The 5,739-nt window shown below is 34.4% G+C and overlaps 1 protein-coding gene across 2 annotated transcripts in view; it reads right to left on the minus strand.

Moving 5' to 3' along the window:
* The window catches only part of ACHE (acetylcholinesterase (Cartwright blood group)), a 656,195-nt gene extending 651,375 nt beyond the window's left edge, over window positions 1-4,820 (minus strand). Inside the window, exon 1 of one of the 2 annotated variants that reach the window (XM_044077161.1) lies at window positions 4,617-4,819. The gene's annotated coding sequence lies outside the window, so the exon portion shown is untranslated. Of the gene's footprint in view, window positions 1-4,616 lie in introns of both variants that reach the window. The other variant, XM_044077162.1, reaches the window with a different exon arrangement.
* Between the last annotated feature and the right edge of the window lie 919 nt (window positions 4,821-5,739).

Below are 5,739 nucleotides of genomic sequence, written 5' to 3' on the forward strand. Positions count from 1 at the left end.
AGTCTGAGAACATTCAGACAGCAAATATTATAAAAAAAAACAACTCAGTGCATAGCAACAGCCAAATGTTATGACAAGCACCACGAAGAATGGCTGTCATTACACTATAGTAGTAAACAAATAAACAGAAAGTTCAATTTATATGTAACAATGCATTATAAATGTGTTCTATTAAGTACACATTCATAAAAGAAGTTAGGAGAAAGGTGTTGAAGAGGTAGTCAGGGTACTGATGGGTGTGTTTTAGGGTGGTCCTGCAAAGATGGTGAAGAAAGGGTTCTACTGAGAAAGGCTACAGATAGGAGGACCATAAAGTAAATATTGAGGAGGGAGTTGATAAAACAGGTTAAATTAGACTATATATATATATATCTGGCCTGAGGAGAGTTACATTTTGAAGTTGTGCTAAGATGGGCTTTTAACTGGGAGCGAAGATGGCGTAAGAAGTGACATTTTGAAATGGAGGGAACAGATTCCCAAAGCTTTGTTACAAAGGTAAAAAAGCTATTGTCATAGTTTTGTTAGTCATTCAAGCTTGCAGTAGTCGACCAAAGAGGAGTTGACTTCTTAGGTTATAGGTAGGTGTTTTAGAGGAAACCAATGGACAGATGGTGGTGGACTGAAATATTTGGGAACCCAGAGGGATGTTAGCTCTTTGTTTAAAATGTAGTTTTTCAATAATTAAGCTAGAATGTTCACTCCTTGGGGAAAATGTGATTAATTTGCATAATTTTGTTGGATAAGGTTTGAATACTTTTGGTATTTCTTTCGGATGATTCAGCAGTAAGGTGTAGTCCATATTGCAGTTGTGACAGTCAGATAGACATCTTTGCCTACGGCTGCTCTTACAGCATAGGAAAAAATTGTGACTTTTCCTAGGGCCAAAATAAAAGGTGGTTATTTGCTGTGTGGAGGTAAAAATTTAGAGGTGGTTCATGCCAGAGTCCAAGATCTTTCAAATGTGATATGGTGTCAATAGTCTGTTTTAATTACATTGGCTAACTATAGTTATTAAAGATAAGTGGCACTGTCCAATATGATTTTTTTTTCTTTTGTTGACCTTTGTGTGTACATGTTATTGCAGAGTAATATAATTCTGATATGCCAATCAAGTCACAAACAAACTAAAATATTTTTTTCATAGTATATATTGCAAATGAATGTATACCATTTTAAATAGTACAAATTGCCAACAATACAGAAATAAAAGAAAATAAACTGCACATAAACATTTTATCAAAACAGTAGGCATTAACAACAACTACCAAATGCTGCAAATCTATGATGAAATGCAGTTTATTTATTTAGTATAGTGATGGTATTAGCACTGGCAATCCTAAATATGTATCCATGCAATTACTTGTTAAACTAATACTTGCAAAATGGATGGGATCTTCAAGAGATTGTGCGCAGCTTCTTATAAAAAAAGTCTGATTTCATAAAACAAGAGCTTGTCGTGTTGACTTTATATATATATATATATATATATATATATTTATGTCTCAAATTACTGGAATACTAATTACCTTTAAATGCATTACCCTGCTGACTTTTAAAGAAAGAATAATAAACAAATGCATGGAAACTTGCTGTCTGGAAGGCAAAATATACGCAGAGTTATATATATATATCCAGTAGTTATATTAGTACCCTTTAATTTTGTGACCTAGTACTTAATGCAGTCAATGAGCTTATTATGCACCATACTCATTCTGTCTTAAGAAATTCTTGATGGGAATGTAAGTTTACTCTTGAGCTGCATGCAATTTAGGTTCTTTTGATTTCCCTCAAAGATGCAGAATAGGCAGGAGCCGAAATGTGTACTTTAGAAAATAAGATAGATGTTCAACCCTATATGCCCGTTCTGTAAGTAGAAACAATATTTCTAAATGAAATTGATACAACGTTGCAAACATTTTAAAGAATGTAGCTTGACTCTCACACTGTATGCCCGATCTGTAAACAGGCACAAAATTTCTAAATGAAATCGATACAATGTTACAAATATTTTAAGGAATGTAGGTTGATATCCACACTGTATGCCTGCTCTGTAAACAGGAGCAACATTTCTAAATGAAAATGACACAATGTTACAAACATTTCAGAATGTAGCTTGATGCTCACCATGTACACCATCTTTGTAAGCAGGAACAACAGAACTTCTAAATGAAACTGATACAATGTTATAAAATGTTTTACACCTAAAATATAGTAGTAGAAATTATTTCTGCACATTAAGTTGTCTATATAAGGCTATGATAAAGTACAATTTCTGAGTTACCAGTTCCATGAAACATACGCAGAACATCTACAATCATAACAATACAGATGAGTAATAAGATATAATTTAGGCAGAAAGAAGTTGTTTGTTTCCATTGCACAGATGTCAATAACTGCTATTGGTTTCTAAACTTCCTTGTCATTTTTAAAGCAGAGTACCTGGTAGATATATTGGTGTAGTAAAAAAAAGGTCAGAACTGAGGAAGGAAAACTCGGGTTTTGAACATAAACATAAATGAGTATTTACAGCATTATGAGGTGCAGGCTATTGACTTTATCTCTAAATAAATGCATGCATTCACTGTAACACACACTGCAGACTGACGTAATTACAAACGTACAATAGTCTAATTTCATCTAGTGTGTCAAGAGAGCTAAATACCCCAGACAAAAACTAACCACTTACAGCTTAAGATGTTATGCTACCACTACATAATCTGTTACATTTCCATTAAAAGAATGCCCATAGATGAAGCTCAGTTTTGGTGGCAATACAGTTGAAAGTGCATGACATTTGTAAATTATATCCAGGGAAAGAAAAGAATGACTTGAAAGTGCTATCCGATGTCTTCTGACCAGTTGTAGCCAACTGCTTACTAAAAATGCAACATAACATGCTTTATAGAATCCTTCACTACAAACAGAGAAAACAGTAGAATTTTCTTTCATAGGTCTCAAACTGTAAAATCCCTACCACTGAGTCAGAGAATGGATCTAAGAGACAAGCTGCATAAGCTGTACAGAATCTTGGAATATGACAAAGACAACTGCAGAAGAAATTATAAGAAGAAAGAAAATCGACATTTCTCAAAAATCAAAATGACCTATACAAGAATTTTTATTGTGAACTGTCAGTATATGGTGAGGTAATCTACTAATGCCGACTTGGATGTTTTATTTAAGCTAGTTAATAATGTTGTTTGTATATTTATAATTGTTAACTAGGTCGGTGGAATGGTCCCAGAGCCCATCTTTAGACATGACCCAGGCATAACAGCATTTTACAGTACATTTGAATATTGCAAAGTGTTAAGATGCATTAAGATAGATGACTGTTCTCTTTAGGATCTTTCTCCTTGGAACACTGCACAAGTACAGTCCAATGTTGTTTTTATTACAGTAAACCAAACCCAAATTAACCATCAGACGTATTTATTATTGTGGTGTTGTTGCCTTGCACTAAACAGCACAACCTTTACTGGTTTAGTCCTGTCTCTTTTCCTTGTGCAGATATGCAACAGTGCAGCACCAAAACAAATAAATGAATAACAAGTATTGTGTAATGCAGATAAACTGATGAAAGGCAAGGGTTAAACCAAGCAGGCACTAGAAAAAACTCAGTTAGTACACCTCAGACATAACTGTAGAAGCAATCTTAACAGTTTTTTTAATTTTCTTTCCTTACAAGAACTTCAAATTCATGCACCTGTGCAGGCTGTTGCTGTTTTAACACTGTAGAAATTAAACTTAATATGATTAAAATGACATTATCAAAAGAAGCATGTTTTAATGCAAAGTATATATATATTTATATATATATATTGATTGTATCCAGACTGAAGATACACCTTTTTTAAATGGGGAAGGGAGACCTAAATGCAGGAGACTTTAATGTCTATATATAACAGATTACTTATTTAAGGGTATGATCATGCACCAGATAAGGAAAAAAAAAAAAACACTATTTTTAAATCTGCTTTTAAATTTAGTTGGGAAATGCAGACTTTTATTTGTGATGTGACACTTGACTTAAGGCAGACAACTCCCATGTCGAAAAAGTGTCTGAAAAAATTGGTAGGGTATATAAATTCCCTGTCTACTGTTAAAGTTTACCAAATTACTTTCAGCCACGGTTCAGCATTCCTTATAATTTCCCAATATTAGGACCATATGGAGTCCCCTTTTATCACTGCACAAAATCAGTACATTAAATTATATTTTTTTCATTCCAATTTGCATTTACAGATTCAAGGTCACACTGTAACCCCCGCCCCAAACAAACCATATAAGGAGATACATTAAGAAATTAAACACAAATCAGCCTCTTTTGAATCTACAAAATATGGCAGAGAAAATGACAGCATGTGTATAAAAAATGAACTTCAGATTATTTTTCTGCGCAAGTATTACAATATAGAATCAATAACATCAACGCAATTTTATAAAAAAAAAACAGAAAAAAACAACGTATTTATTACACTGCATGGAATAAATACACATCATGCAGTATGTACCCCAACACATACATAAAGCTATAATAAAAACAACATATTAATTGTACATTTTAATATTATACGGTCTGACAGCTGTGCGTGTTACACATTATTGCAACTCACCTAACTGTCCCTTGGTATTAGGAACTAGGCAGCTGTAGATAACCTGATCTCTGCAGCTTCAGTGCCAGATCGGGCAGCCCAGCTGTCTCTCTTCTCTCTAGGAGGACAACCCACTAGCTTCTACATAAGACCAAAGCCAGCAGCCAAGACTGAGCTGCAGAAGCTGCACTCTCAAGTCTCGCGGGATTTACCCTTCCCCCATTTTTTCCGTGAATTACCTACCAGTGCTGTTCTGAAGCGTGTGCGCTACTTTTTAACATTTTTCTCTTTTGACTGTTTTTGTATCTTCCGTCTCTGAACACTTACTTAACTGCAGTGCGTACATCTCGACTGTCCAGATTTTCGCAGAGTATCCTGATTTTTGCCTCAGAATTTCAGTCTGTTCTTCATAAAATGTGTGGTTTTCTGGCAAACCATTGGGCTAATCTATCACTAAATAACGACGTGCTTTTGAGTTTCAGACTTCATATCCTTTAAAAATGCATTTTAACACAAGCACTGTTGTTCTAGCTACTTTTTAAGTTTATAAGAGCAATATTCAAAATCTGTCCCTGTTTTTGGGCCTTTGTCCCCCGATTATATCAGGCTTTGTTAAGATTTATTGGGCTAAGAGGTTGACGGGTGTGTGCTGATGTCAGCTAACATATTTAATTAGGGGAAAATGTTAAAATGTTTGCCTGATGATTATTTACACAAACGCACGCACGCGCGCGCACACACACAATTTTTTTTCTCCTTTCTAACCCTTGAAGGCATTTGTCAGTCTCAATATACTGAGGAATTTCTTGCTGCAGTGCAGTAAACTATTTTACAGTTCGAAACATAAGCCCTACCATTGCTATCTCCTTGTTTCACTGTCTTTCCAAACTAATTCCTCACTTCACTGAAATTTAAGTTTATTCCATTGTTTCTTTTCCTATGTTTGTAAGGTGTTTCACAAAAGGTGTAATAGAACCTCACCACCAGGTAGCACGTCATATTACTTAGCATTTTAAATTTATTTTTATTTTACAGGTAAGTGAAGCGGAGTCACAACCTAGGTACAGCACAAAAAAGTTAAATCCAGTAACAAGAGAAACAATAAATTAGAAAAAAATCGATATAAAACATTGAAAGAAGAGAA

The sequence above is a fragment of the Protopterus annectens genome, chromosome 7.part0 (genome assembly GCF_019279795.1).
Source record: "Protopterus annectens isolate FY-2018-M chromosome 7.part0, PAN1.0, whole genome shotgun sequence".
Taxonomy (NCBI): domain Eukaryota; kingdom Metazoa; phylum Chordata; order Ceratodontiformes; family Protopteridae; genus Protopterus; species Protopterus annectens.